Source organism: Macrobrachium rosenbergii, chromosome 48, assembly GCF_040412425.1.
Source record: "Macrobrachium rosenbergii isolate ZJJX-2024 chromosome 48, ASM4041242v1, whole genome shotgun sequence".
In the NCBI taxonomy this organism is placed as follows: domain Eukaryota; kingdom Metazoa; phylum Arthropoda; class Malacostraca; order Decapoda; family Palaemonidae; genus Macrobrachium; species Macrobrachium rosenbergii.
Window position 1 is genome coordinate 34768268 of NC_089788.1, and position 15159 is coordinate 34783426.

The window sequence follows — 15159 nt, forward strand, 5'->3', positions numbered from 1 at the left end:
GGCACCTGTTCGATAACTCACGCCTCCCCCGTGGCTATCAATGTGGACCTTAAGGAGCCTATGGGAGGTCCCTGACATAATATATATATATATATATATATATATATATATATATATATATATATATATATATATATATATATATATATATATATATATATATATATATATATATATATATATATATATAATATACATATATATATTAATGGATGTTTGTAAGTGTGTGTGTGTGTATGTTCCACATAAACTCTGAAATGTATTGAGCAATTTCAGCCAAACTTTGTATACATATGACTTACTCTCTCGAAAAGAACACTGTGGGGGTAAGACATCACTTCACTAGCACCAAAGGGAGTTGGGGTGGCAGAGTTTCCTGAAACGGGGCTGGGTCTGCCAGTGAAATGGGGCTGGTTATGTCCGTAGACTCAGTAACTTTACGAATTTATCATACCTAATTTCGGTATCCAAATGACTTACTACCTGGAAAAGAATACTGTCGGGGTAAGATATCAATGGCACCAAAAGGCGAGAATGAGAGGGGGAGGTAGCGTGAGAGAGAGAATAGAGGGGGTGCTAGGGAGATGAAATAGGGAAAAGACAGGGAGGGTTGAAGAGAGAAAAACAGGAAGAGAGAGAAAGAAAGGGAGAAAGGAAGTGTGTGAGAGAGTAGAAGGGGTGTTAGGGAGAAGAAAGAGAGAAAGTGACAGGGATGATTTGAGAGAGAGAGAGAGAGAGAGAGAGAGAGAGAGAGAGAGAGAATAAGGAGAGGAAGTGAGAGAGAGTAGAGGGGGTATTAGGAAGGAGAAAGAGGGCAAGAGTGTGTGTGTGAGAGAGAGAGAGAGAGAGAGAGAGAGAGAGAGAGTTTACTGGTTGTCATTCAGAGTTTTCCCAGGCAGCGCCAGGTTGTCAGCTAGTATGTATATATATATATATATATATATATATATATATATATATATATATATATATATATATATATATATATATATATATATATATATATATATATATATATATATATGTATATGTGTATGTGTGTGTGTGTGTGTTATGTATATATATGTATGTATGTATGTATGTGTGTGTGTGTATATATGTATATATATATATATATATATATATATATATATATATATATATATATATATATATATATATATATATATATATGAAATTTTTATCACACCGTGATTTATATACAATCATAAAGCTACAAATATCGCTTAATATCAAATTCACGCTACCTCGGGAATATCTCCGATGGAGAATTATCACTGAAGGGGAATTTATATAAGTGATAAATGGATTGGTACCGCTGGGACACGAACCCTCGACACGGACCTATTCAGCGACTCCAGTTGACGTTACCACTGCGCTATCAAGAGAGGTGTAAGTCATTGCTGAGTCTGCTGTACTGTTTTTTCCCATCGTGAGCGGGAAATTGTACTTAGCCTCGGCAATGACCCACCTCCGCCGTGATAGTTCATTGGTGCGTTTGGAACACGCAGCTCTTATTATGAAATTTTTTATCACACCGTGATTTATATACAATCATGAAGCTACAAATGTCGCTTAATATCAAATTCACGCTACCTCGGGAATATCTCCGATGGAGAATTATCACCGAAGGGGAATTTATATAAGTGATAAATGGACTGGTACCGCTGGGACACGAACCCTCGACACAGACCTATTCAGCGACTCCAGTTGACGTTACCACTGCGCTATCAAGAAAGGTATAAGTCATTGCCGAGTCTGCTGTACCGTTTTTTCCCGTCGTGAGCAGGGAAATTGTACTTAGCCTCGGCAATGACCCACTTAAATAAATTCCCCTTCGGTGATAACTTATACCTCGGTGGGTCATTGCCAAGGCTAAGTACAATTTCCCTGCTCACGACGGGAAAAAACAGTACAGCAGACTCGGCAATGACTTATACCTCTCTTGATAGCGCAGTGGTAACGTCAACTGGAGTCGCTGAATAGGTCTGTGTCGAAGGTTCGTGTCCCGGCTGTACCAATCCATTTATCACTTATATAAATTCCCCTTTGGTGATAATTCTCCATCGGAGATATTCCCGAGGTAGCGTGAATTTGATATTAAGCGACATTTGTAGCTTCATGATTGTATATAAATCACGACGTGATTAAAAAATTTCATAATAAGAGCTGCGTGTTCCAAACGTACCAATGAACTATCATGGCGGAGGTGGGTCATTGCCGAGTTTAAGTACAATTTCCCCGCTCACGACGGGAAAAAACAGTACAGCAGACTCGGCAATGACTTATACCTCTCTTGATAGCGCAGTGGTAACGTCAACTGGAGTCACTGAATAGGCCGTGTTGAGGGTTCGTGCCCCAGCGGTACCAATCCATTTATCACTTATATAAATTCCCCTTCGGTGATATTTCTCCATTGGAGATATTCCCGAGGTAGCGTGAATTTGATATTAAGCGACATTTGTAGCTTCATGATTGTATATAAATCACAGTGTGATAAAAAAACTTCATAATAAGAGCTGTGTGTTCCAAATGTACCAATGAACTATCATGGCGGAGGTGGGTCATTGCCGAGGCTAAGTACAATTTCCCCGCTCACGACGGGAAAAAACAGTACAGCAGACTCGACAATGACTTATACCTCTCTTGATAGCGCAGTGGTAACGTCAACTGGAGTCGCTGAATAGGTCTGTGTCGAGGGTTCGTGTCCCAGCGGTACCAATCCATTTATCACTTATATAAATTCCCCTTCAGTGATAATTCTCCATCGGAGATATTCCCGAGGTAGCGTGAATTTGATATTAAGCAACATTTGTAGCTTCATGATTGTATATAAATCACAGTGTGATAAAAAAATTTCATAATAAGAGCTGCGTGTTCCAAGCGTACCAATGAACTATCATGGCGGAGGTGGGTCATTACCGATGCTAAGTACAATTTCCCCGCTCACGACGGGAAAAAACAGTACAGCAGACTCGGCAATGACTTATACCTCTCTTGATAGCGCAGTGGTAACATCAACTGGAGTCGCTGCATAGGTCTGTGTCGAGGGTTCGTGTCCCAGCGGTACCAGTCCATTTATCACTTATATAAATTCCCCTTCGGTGATAATTCTCCATCGGAGATATCCCAGTGGTAGCGTGAATTTGATATTAAGCGACATTTGTAGCTTCATGATTGTATATAAATCATGGTGTGATAAAAAATTTCATAATAAGAGCTGCGTGTTCCAAACGTACCAATGAACTATCATGACGGAGGTGGGTCATTGCCGAGGCTAAGTACAATTTCCCCGCTCACGACGGGAAAAAACAGTACAGCAGACTCGGCAATGACTTATACCTCTCTTGATAGCGCAGTGGTAACGTCAACTGGAGTCACTGAATAGGTCCGTGTCGAGGGTTCGTGTTCCAGCGGTACCAATCCATTTATCACTTATATAAATTCACCTTCAGTAGTAATTCTCCATCGGAGATATTCCCGAGGTAGCGTGAATTTGATATTAAGCGACATTTGTAGCTTCATGATTGTATATAAATCACGGTGTGATAAAAAAATTTCATAAGAAGAGCTGTGTGTTCCAAACGTACCAATGAACTATCACGGCGGAGGTGGGTCATTGCCGAGGCTAAGTACAATTCCCCGCTCACGACGGGAAAAAACAGTACAGCAGACTCGGCAATGAATTATACCTCTCTTGATAGCGCAGTGGTAACGTCAACTGGAGGCGCTGAATAGGTCCGTGTCGAGGGTTCGTGTCCTGGCGGTACCAATCCATTTATCACTTATATAAATTCCCCTTCAGTAGTAATTCTCCATCGGAGATATTCCCGAGGTAGCATGAATTTGATATTAAGCGACATGTAGCTTCATGACTGTATATAAATCACGATGTGATAAAAAAATTTCATAATAAGAGCTGCATGTTCCAAACGTACCAATGAACTATCATGGCGGAGGTGGGTCATCGCCGAGGTTAAGTACAATTTCCCCGCTCACGACGGGAAAAAACAGTACAGCAGACTCAGCAATGACTTATACCTCTCTTGATAGCGCAGTGGTAACATCAACTGGAGTCGCTGAATAGGTCCATGTTGAGGGTTCGTGTCCCAGAGGTACCAATCCATTTATCACTTATATAAATTCCCCTTCGGTGATAATTCTCCATCGGAGATATTCCTGAGGTAGCATAAATTTGATATTAAGCAACATTTGTAGCTTCATGATTATTATATATATATATATATATATATATATATATATATATATATATATATATATATATATATATATATATATATATATATATATATATATATATATATATATACTGTATATACTGTATATCTTCAGATCTCCAGGTCTTCAGAATATCATAAAATGTGAAGACAAAGTCAACAGATTCTTATGTTCTCTTCAACAGAAAAAGATCATTGAAAACCAGACCTACCAAGGTTTGTCTGTTACTGGTTCCACCTATGGTATCCTGTGTAGTCTTCCTAAAGTTCACAAGGAATGAGTTCCATTATGTCCTAAATTGTCTTCTATCAGTACTCCCAGCTATGGTAGTTCTTCGTTGGACGAGTCGGTAGAGTTCTCGGCTAGCACTCTGCTAGGCCCGAGTTCGAGCCTCCGACCGGCAAATGAAGAATTAGAGGAATTCATTTCTCGGTATAATGTGGTTCGGATTCCACAATAAGCTGTAGGTCCCGTTGCTAGGTAACCAATTGGTTCTTAGCACGTTTCTAATCATTCGGGCCAGCCCTAGGAGAGCTGTTAATCAGCTCAGTGGTCTGGTTAAACTAAGGTATACTTCTTTTTTTTTCCAGCTACGGTTTGGCTAAATTTCTGGTCCCTTTATCACAACCCTTCACAAAAAATCAGTACTCTCTTCCCTACTCCCATAATTTTCAGGAACAAATTTCATTACAAGTTTCTGATCTATTTTTGTTTAGTTTGGAAGTGGCATCATTGTTCACTAACGTCCCTTTCGGGGAGACAACAGCAATAATTTTAGATGATATTTTTATCGATAATGACACTAGGTTCCACAATGTAAAAAAAGTCGCAGTCATTTTAAACAACTCTTGGAATTGTTTGTGCTGGACATGGTCTTTTATTTTTAATGGCAATGTTTAAAGCAGGTTAAGGGGATGGCCATGGGTTCCCAACTCGGCCCCACCTTTTCCAAGGTCTTTATGTGCTCCCTGGAGGAGCGCCTCATGGAGGACTGTCTGCTGAGGTTTCTACCTTTATTTTATTATAGGTATGTCGACGGTACCTTCGTTTTATTCCGACATGAATCCTTTTTGATGTTTGTCAGCGAACTGCTCTCTAATATGAAGTTCACATTGAAGAAAGATATTGATAATAAACTTCCCTTTCTTGATGTCATGGTATCTAGGGCTATTAATGGCTTCATCACAGGTGTGTACCGGAAGGCAACTTTCACAGGGCTAAGCGTGAATTTCTATAGCTCCTGCTTTTTTAACTTTGAATTAAATGTTATGTCTACCCTCCTCCACAGGGCGTTTACGCATACATCCAGTTGGTCCTTATTTCATGAAGTGCTACTTTTCTTAACCAGTTATTTCCAACAAAATTGTTACCCAGTCAATCTTTTTTGTCAAGCTGCTTAGAGACTTGTGGATTAAGCGAGTTCCCTTACCAGTGCTGGCTGCTCCCAAAATGAGGTTTTTTGCAAGTTTTCCTTTCTTGCATGATGATCAATTTCGAAAAAACTGCATCTCTCATTCAGAAAAGGTTTCTGCTTTGAATGTCAAATTGATACCAATGAATCCTCTATTCATCGGTTCGGTTTTTATAGTTAAAGATCGTCGCAGCCCCCTCTTCATATCCACTATCGTATATAATTACACTTGTCCGAGATGTAATCACGGAAATTATGTGGGATGTACGAGGAGGCTGTCGAAGGTACGAATTGACTCTCATAGAGGCTAAAGCTACCGTGCAGGATGCAAATGGTCTAATCCAGAGGCCTCTAACATCAGGAATCATGCTGTACGATGTAAGAGCAACATCAGAAATGAAGATTTTAAAATAGTAGGCCTTATCTCCAATCAATACGACCTAACAGTTTGAAGTCTGTTATCATAAAGAGAACCGTTCCCTCATTAAACATTCAATTGCCATCAACCCCGTTATATAATGCCTAGTCTTTCTCTGGTATATGTTTCTGCTTGCTTTTAGTCTTACCCTTTTCTTCTGCTCGGTGAGTCTGTGTCTGCGTCGACTCGACCTATGCTTTTATTTATTTTTTGTGTTATGTTACTCATAAATCGATTTTTAACGCTGCATTACCTTTCTGTAAATTTTTAACAATCTTTTGTACTACTGTGATTATATTTGTTATGTAAATTATTTTTTTTTTTTTTTGCCTTGAAAATTGACAAGTGTCATGAAACTTCGGCCTCGTGGAAAGTGAAACAACAAGTGCAACATTCTTCGCTATTTTTCCAAGGCATTCTCAACAAAAATACATACAACAAAAAAAAAGGAAGAAGAGCGTGTTTTACAAGCAACAGCTGAGGGTAAAGGAACATCATTTTACGCATACGAAAGTCACAACATTTGAGGCTCATCTCCAGATGAGGAACCGCTCTCCTCGATAACCTAACAAATAAGGCATTAGTCTTTCTGGCAGTTCTAACCGGAAATGACTGTTGATTGGTTCTCATATTAAATTTCTTACTCGCCCCGCCCGTCTGGCCCAAATTAAATGAGTCGTAGACCATATACTGGTTTTGAGAATTAATGCTGCTCTCTTTTGAAGAACATTTCTTATAAACATGTTTTTTATTGTGTTGTTTTATCAAAAGAATTAAATCTATACTGAATATTTTCGACATTGATTTGATTCATTCAAAGCCAATGAAAAAAGGCAAACAAGCGTTTCTTGGGTAAATCTGGACCACGGTGCAGGTATTTGTACAATCTTCATTTAATTCAAAAGGAAAAACTCCGTATATTAATCTGAGAGAACTAGATGGACGTTTATAGATTTTCCATTAAAAAATATATTCACAGTTACAAGTACACCCTTTTTAACTCCAGACTTTGACTGACCGGTAAATCCAGTCCGGCTGAATCATTGTTGATATATTCATTCTAATATGGACTCAACAGGCACTTTGTCAGTAAAGAAAGAACAAACGTCAGAACTTGCTAATCGGGAGTCGGGATTGATCGTGATGCCGTCTAATTTACCCGATGGCCAAATGAATCGATCAAATGGCTGCCTGAAATAGTTCCTGCCAGTGCACTGGTGAGGCAATTTTGCAAGATATTTTGAAAGCTTATACGAGACGGAACCTTCAGAACTAATTATAGATCTCAACTACTTTCTGTATGCGTTTTAAACCAAGCTGTAAAAAATTGGTAACGAGGGAGAATTCACCGAAGACCTGAGTGACAGACCTTTATTGTTTTCCAGTATTATTCTGAAATTCTGAAGACATAAGATGCGTTATCCATTAGTACCGCGGTATTTGATTTAATCGGCCATAGTGATGTGGAAGGTTTTATCACTTCTCAATTCATGTAGTGCATTACGAAAACTTTTGGGAAATTAAATCTACAAGGAAATTTTTATGATGAATAAACAAATCCTTTTATAATATTATATGGCTGAAGCGGAAGGTCACTTAATTACTCACAAGAAAAACCAATGACTGGCACTAAAGACAAAGCTGTTGGCACAGTTGAAAAGGCAAATGATGAACCGTATCCTCAGCTCACACGGCATCTTGACCAACATTTTTCCCTAGAAAATTCGTCACGCAGCTCGTTTTTGCCATTTTCGTCCAACCGCCATTTTTTATGAGTTTCTTCAGTTTGCCATTTGGTTTCGATTGTATCTGTTCGTCCTCCTTCGCAGGTTTCTAAATAACGCTTGTGTTGTTCCCTAGCCTCTCCTTGGTTAATCCAGGACAGCGTTCCTCACCTGATAAAGAACCTCACATGCATGCATTCACTGGATTTATACTCCCCTAATCTTAGTTGTTGTTTGTTAAACCGATTCTTCTTTATAGATTTTCTCTTGCATATAGTTTGTTTAAGATATTCCTTAGAGTAAACGTGGAAGACTACACATACATATACATATAGTCATATATATATATATATATATATATATATATATATATATATATAGTCATATATATATATATATATATATATATATATATATATATATATATATATATATATATATATATATATAACTTTAAATATTTGTTTAAAGCTCTTTTATCCACTCTAAAGTGGCCGAAACCTCAATGAATAAACTAACACTCAGAGGGTGGAACCACCTGTGAAGCAATCCCCGACACAAGTAGTATAGAAAAGGGGAGTAAAAAATACACTAAGTTTCAGTATTATTATATTACAATAAGTCTTACAAAATAAAACTCCTCGAAAAGCTAATTTTGGCCAAAACAAGAAACTTTTGGTATACCTAAAAACCTAACCCTACACACTTGAACCTAGTGCAAACAAACATACGATAATAAACTTAACATACGTAGAATATTCAATACAAAAACCCATCAACCGTAAGAAGCAGCAGAAAATACAATTTGATAGTAGCACAAGCTGTCCAGTAGCAGCACGAGATCATTGGCAAGTAACCGCAAATACCATCAGATGCGCTGGAACACTTTCAGGGCTGACGCACGCCAGTGACATCCACATAAAAATGTGAAAGTGAATATGTTCTTACCAGCAGTAAGATAATCAAGAGGCAGAGTAACGACTCTCTGGAGGCAGTACAGTAGGTGTAAACAGAAGACTGCAGTGAGAGAGAGAGGGGGAGAAAAAAGGTAGCTCAATAAGGCATCAAACAGGAATAGAAGAGGCAAAGAAGGGGGCGCCACACACGAGGAAACAGACTAAAGAGGGGCGCAAGGAGTACTTCTCACAAGACACCTGCGAAGAGGTACAGTCAGATGAATTACATTGCAGAGGTGATGAAAGGAGTGCCTCCAACAAGGCAACAGCGAAGTAGTAGAGTCAGACAACTAACAGCACCACTAGCTGCAGAGAGGCAAGGCAGAGAGAGCCCCCCACAAGGCCCTGAAGAAGAAGTAAAGGCAGGTACTAACATTGCAGAGGTGATGCAAAAAGTGCCTCGCACAAGGTACCAAAAAAGTAGTAATCAGATGATTAACATTGCAGAGAGAATGCAAGGAGTGCCTCCCACTACCCATTAGCGAAGTAGTAGAGTCAGATAGCTAACAGCACCACTAGCTGCAGAGAGGCAAGGCAGGGAGTGCTTCCCACAAGGCAACAACGAGGAAGTAGAGTCATATGACTAACACTGCAGAGGTGATGCAAGGAGTGCATTCCACAAGGCACCGACGAAGAGGTAGAGTAAGATGACTAACACAGCAGAGGTGATGTAAGGAGTGTCTCCCACAAGGCACCGACGAAGAGGTAGAGTAAGATGACTAACACAGCAGAGGTGATGTAAGGAGTGTCTCCCACAAGGCACCGACGAAGAGGTAGAGTAAGATGACTAACACAGCAGAGGTGATGCAAGGAGTGCCTCCCACAAGGCACCGACGAAGAGGTAGAGTAAGATGACTAACACAGCAGAGGTGATGTAAGGAGTGTCTCCCACAAGGCACCGACGAAGAGGTAGAGTAAGATGACTAACACAGCAGAGGTGATGTAAGGAGTGTCTCCCACAAGGCACCGACGAAGAGGTAGAGTAAGATGACTAACACTGCAGAGGTGATGCAAGGAGTGCCTCCCACAAGGCACCGACGAAGAGGTAGAGTAAGATGACTAACACAGCAGAGGTGATGTAAGGAGTGTCTCCCACAAGGCACCGACGAAGAGGTAGAGTAAGATGACTAACACAGCAGAGGTGATGTAAGGAGTGTCTCCCACAAGGCACCGACGAATAGGTAGAGTAAGATGACTAACACAGCAGAGGTGATGTAAGGAGTGTCTCCCACAAGGCACCGACGAAGAGGTAGAGTAAGATGACTAACACAGCAGAGGTGATGCAAGGAGTGCCTCCCACAAGGCACTGACGAAGAGGCAGAGTAAGATGACTAACACAGCAGAGGCGATGGAAGGGGTGCCTCCCACAAGGCACCGACGAAGAGGTAGAGTAAGATGACTAACACAGCAGAGGCGATGGAAGGGGTGCCTCCCACAAGGCACCGACAAAGAGGTAGAGTAAGATGACTAACACAGCAGAGGCGATGGAAGGGTGCCTCCCACAAGGCACCGACGAAGAGGTAGAGTAAGATGACTAACACAGCAGAGGCGATGGAAGGGGTGCCTCCCACAAGGCACCGACGAAGAGGTAGAGTAAGATGACTAACACAGCAGAGGCGATGGAAGGGGTGCCTCCCACAAGGCACCGACGAAGAGGTAGAGTAAGATGACTAACACAGCAGAGGTGATGCGAGGAGTGCCTCCCACAAGGCACCGACGAAGAGGTAGAGTAAGATGACTAACATTGTAGAGGTGATGCAAGGAGTGCCTCCCACAAGGCACCAGCGAAGTAGTAGAGTCAGACGACTAACAGCACCACTAGCTGCAGAGAGGCAAGGCAGGAGTGCCTCCCACAAGGCACCGACGATGAAGTAGAGTCAGATGACTAACATTACAGAGGTGATGCAAGGAGTACCTCCCACAAGGCACCGATGATGAAGCAGAGGCAGATGACTAACATTGCAGAGGTGATGCAAGGAGTGCCTCCCACAAGGCACCGATGAAGAAGTAGAGTCAGATGACTAACACTGCAGAGGTGACGCAAGGAGTGCCTCTAAGGCACTGATGAAGAAGTAGAGCCAGATGACTAACACTGCTGCAGAGGTGATGCAAGGAGTAGCTCCCTCAAGGCACCGACGAGGAAGTAGAGTCAGATGACTAACACTGCAGAGGTGATGCAAGGAGTGCCTCCCACAAAGCACCAGCAAAGTAGTAGAGTCAGACAACCAGCACCAGTAGCTGCAGAGGGGCAAGGCAGGGAGTGCCTCCCACAAGGCACTGACGAAGAAGTAGAGTAAGATGACTAACACTGCAGAGGTGATGCAAGGAGCGCCTCCCACAAAGTACCGGAGCAGTAGTTGAGTCAGACAACTGACATTGCAGAGGTGATGCAAGGAGTGCCTCCCACAAGGCACTGGCAAAGTAGTAGAGTCAGACAACTAACAGCACCACTAGCTGCAGAGAGGCAAGGCAGAGAGTGCCTTCCACAAGCCACAAAGAGGAAGTAGAGTCAGATGACTAACACCACAGAGGTGATGCAAGGAGTGCCTCCCACAAGGCACCAACGACGAAGTTGAGTCAGACAACTAACATCGTAGAGGTGATGCAAGGAGTGCCTCTCACAAGTTACCAGCCAAGTAGTAGAGGCAGAAAACTAACAGCACCACTAACTGCAGAGAGGCAAGGCAGGGAGATCCTCCCACAAGACACCGATGGAGAATTAGAGTCAAATAACTAACATTGCAGAGGTGATAGGAGTACCTCCCACAAGGCACCAGTGAAGTAGTAGAATCAGACGACTAACAGCACCACTAGCTGCAGAGAGGCAACTCAGGGAGTGCATCCCGCAAAGCTCCAACGATGAAGTAGAGTCAAACAACTAACATTGCAGAGGTGATACAAGGAGTACCTCCCACAAGGCACCAGTGAAGTAGTAGAATCAGACGATTGACAGCACCACTAGCTGCAGAGAGGCAAGTCAGGAAGTGCCTCCAGCAAGGCACCAACGAAGAAGTAGAGTCAAACAACTAACATTGCAGAGGTGATGCAAGGAGTGCCTCCCACAAGGCACCAACAAAGAAGTAGAGTCAGATGGCTAACATTGCAGAGGTGATGCAAGGACTGCCTCCCACAAGGCACCGGCAAAGTAGTAGAGTCAGACAGATAGCTGCACCACTAGCTGCAGAGAGGCAAGTCAGGGAGTGCCTCCAACAAGGCACCACCAAAGAAGTAGAGTCAGACGATTAACACCACAAAGGTGATTCTAGGAGTGGATCCCACAAGGCACCGACAAAGAAGTAGAGTCAGACGACTAGCGTTGCAGAGGTGATGCAAGGAGTGCCTCTCACAAGGCACTGGCGAAGTAGTAGATTCAGACGACTAACAGCGCCACTAGCGGCAGAGAGGCAAGGCAGGGAGTGTCTCCCACAGGACGCAGACAGAAGTCATTCAGATGAGACTGGTGTCCCACACATGAGACCTCCTGTTAAAGGCCCCCACAAGCAGTAAAAAAAGGAACTAAGTGCCTCCAAAAATACAAATATGCTGCCAGAGAAGCCGTAGAGAGAACTGTCTTTGTAATCCAGAACAGCCGAATACAGACTGGCAAGTCAAGTCCCGGCAAACCCCAATATATCCAGGGGAGCCAGGCGAGAAAACAAAAACAGGCGAAGACTCGCAAAAGACTCATTACAAACATAAAAACTTATTTTTTTGTTTAAACACGCTTTTATGCTCTAAAAAGTGAAAAACAATTTTTTGAGAAACACCAGGATATTCTTACAATTAATCATGTCTACAGAAATGAGTGTGAGCGCCAAACATGGAAGGAAATGCTACAAGAAAAGAAATACATATTTTTATTTCTTGTAGCATTTCCTTCCATGTTTGGCGCCCATGCTTTCATTTTTGTAGACTCGATTAATTGTAAGAGTATTTTGGTGTACCTCAAAAAATTATTTTTTACTTTTTAGTGTGTTTTATACTTTTTTAGTTTTGACAGAAACTGTAACCGATTTATGATTGTAACTAAAAAGAATTGAATGTGGTATCCTGTCGAGCCAAAGAAGGTTCGAAAAATCCGTAGAGTTGTTAACTAATTTTACCGAGTCAAAAAAGCTATAAAAAATCCGGAGAGCTTCATACAAACCCTGAGATATTGGGAGAGGTCACTGTAGGGTCACTAGAGGTCACTGCTGATCTGCTGACCATGTGAGGTTGTATTTTCACCGGGACTGTGTAACCATGCAAAATGTCAAGTGCATCGGACGAAGGGAACAGGTCGAAAATTGAGTTACAAGTTTTGACCGAAACAGACAGACACAAAACCAAGTTAAATAAAAGCATGTAATAAAAAGAAGCAAAACTCATGGGTGCGGTGCCAATACAAATTGAAAAATATCCCGTGGTGGAGAAAAAGAAACAAAATTTTATTTTTCGAGTCCAAAACAAACGAACAAACATTTACTCTACTTTGAAGGTCATGAAATTAATTACAGGTAATTATTACATTATGTTATATATGTATGGTGCGTGCACATGTAGAATATGAAAATGATGGGGCCACAAAGCCTTCACTAATCGACTTTCTCTTCATTTTCTCCATTTGTGAAAGGTAAGCCGAGAGAAGGGGCTCTGAGAGCGTTGCTTCATTTCGTCAATAACCAAAAGCGCCGTGATGGCACCCCATTAAGGGACCCCATTAAGCCATACCTTTGCACCAATGACGAATCAAAGCCCCAAAATAGGGTTACGAATTGGCGTTTCACCATGAAAGGACTGACCATTTTTCCGCGTCATTAATGTAGATTAAATTGTCTGCGTAAACGCTCATGATGGCGGAAAATCAAATAGAATAAAATGTATGCGGAATATTTGTTGGCCTGACTGCCTCAAAATTAAATTTGCATGTGTTTTGTTTATTGGTTTTTAGAGATTTATTCAATTCATAAATTTGGTGTCACAGCTACTAAGGACATCGTCGAAAATACCTTGGTCATAAAAAAAACTGAAAAAATTCATATATATGTGTAACACTATGCAACAATTAGAATACCAATGTGATAAAAATGCAAAATCAACATTAATATTTTATAAAGGCCAGTTTTTTCCAACACACTGGCAAAGCACAATTCTTTGAACAGCATTCTCCCCGAGAACTCTGGAGAGGGGTCACTACCTTCCTCGTAGCGATATTCAGAAAAAATGTATTTTTGAAAATTTGAGTACAGCTTTTTCATGTGAACCCAGAAGGATGGCCAGCTAAATATACAAAGCCCAGTCTTTCTTAAGTTTAGATCTATTTCTGGCTTTGGAGACTTCTTCTTTCAAACAACTGGTTGTGCCTATTACAACATCCACAGAAAGAAAAGAGGTTTCTTGAATTATTCATATAAATAATAATGATAATAATAGTGATATAATACTAATAATATAATAATAATAATGATTATTATTATTATTATTAATTATTATTATTATTATTATTATTATTATTATTATTATTATTATTACGCACAGGTAAAAAAAATATGGAAAAAGTCGAACCTTTTCTGCAGCATAATGAATGCATGAAAGCTTCCAGCCTCAGCTCCGTGGAGGAAAACATCCGGGTAAGTAACAGAATATCTAGTGGTGAGGAACTGAGGGAAATTCGAGTTGAAATTTAAATGAAACAGAAATCTAATACGCAAGCGGAAAAAGATGTAGTGAGTGAATTACTTTTTCCAATAAGGGAGAAGAATCATTTCTAAGCAAATTATTAACTTTGATGATTTATGGCTGACATATCAGAGCGCATCGCAGGAAAAACATGCCAGAATGCTTTTACGCTCACAGAAAACGCGTTCGAATCCCCTTTTATGTTTACAGGAGGCGCATTCGATGACTTGACTAAAGAGAAGTTTTAGATCGCGCCTACAATACAGGAAAAAGAATAGCGTGCCCGCTGCATTTTTCAGCCTGTGTAACACAGTCTCTCTCTCTCTCTCTCTCTCTCTCTCTCTCTCTCTCTCTCTCTCTCTCTCTCTCTCTCTAGTTCAACTGCGAAAAGAAGAGAGGCATAAAGAACGAAATGAACGAATGAAGTTAATGAACAATGAAGGTGAAGCAGGGAAGTTCAGGTGATGGAAGATGAAGGAATGAAGTTAATGAATGGTCAAGGTGAAGCAGGGAAGTTCAGGTGGTGGAAAATGAACGAATGAAGTTGATGAACAGTGAAGGTGAAGCAGGGAAGTTCAGGTGATGGAAAATGAACGAATGAAGTTGATGAACAATGAAGGGGAAACGGGGAAATTCAGGTGAAGGAAAATGAACGAATGAAGTTGATGAACAGTGAAGGTGAAGCAGGTAAGTTCAGGATGATGGAAAATGAACGAATGAAGTTGGATGAACAATGAAGATGAAACGGGGAAG